Genomic DNA, 648 nt, shown 5'->3' with positions numbered 1-648 from the left:
AATGGTTATACATCTTTAGAAAACACATTTACCATGTACAAACACCCACAGAAAAATGCTATAACAGTTAAAATATCAAGAAAACCATTCAGCCAGAAGTTACATGCCAAATATTGGAAATGCATTGGAAACGCTATTCAGGAGCTGAAAAGCACTTTAAAGCAATAAAAAATGAAAGTCTCCAAAACTGAATCTAATGGTTATACATCTTTAGAAAACACATTTACCATGTACAAACACCCACAGAAAAATGCTATAACAGTTAAAATATCAAGAAAACCATTCAGCCAGAAGTTACATGCCAAATATTGGAAATGCATTGGAAACGCTATTCAGGAGCTGAAAAGCACTTTAAAGCAATAAAAAATGAAAGTCTCCAAAACTGAATCTAATGGTTATACATCTTTAGAAAACACATTTACCATGTACAAACACCCACAGAAAAATGCTATAACAGTTAAAACATCAAGAAAATCATTAAGCCAGAAGTTAAATGCCAAACATTGTAAATTCATTGGTAACGCTATTCAGGAGCTAAAAAAGCTGTTTAAAGCTATAAAAAAATGAAAGTCTCCAAAACTGAATCTAATGGCTATACATCTTCAGAAAACACCTTTACCATGTATAAACACCTACAAAAAAACAAGT

This window comes from Hypomesus transpacificus, chromosome 9 (genome assembly GCF_021917145.1).
Source record: "Hypomesus transpacificus isolate Combined female chromosome 9, fHypTra1, whole genome shotgun sequence".
Classification (NCBI taxonomy): domain Eukaryota; kingdom Metazoa; phylum Chordata; class Actinopteri; order Osmeriformes; family Osmeridae; genus Hypomesus; species Hypomesus transpacificus.
This window is presented reverse-complemented; position numbering follows the sequence as displayed.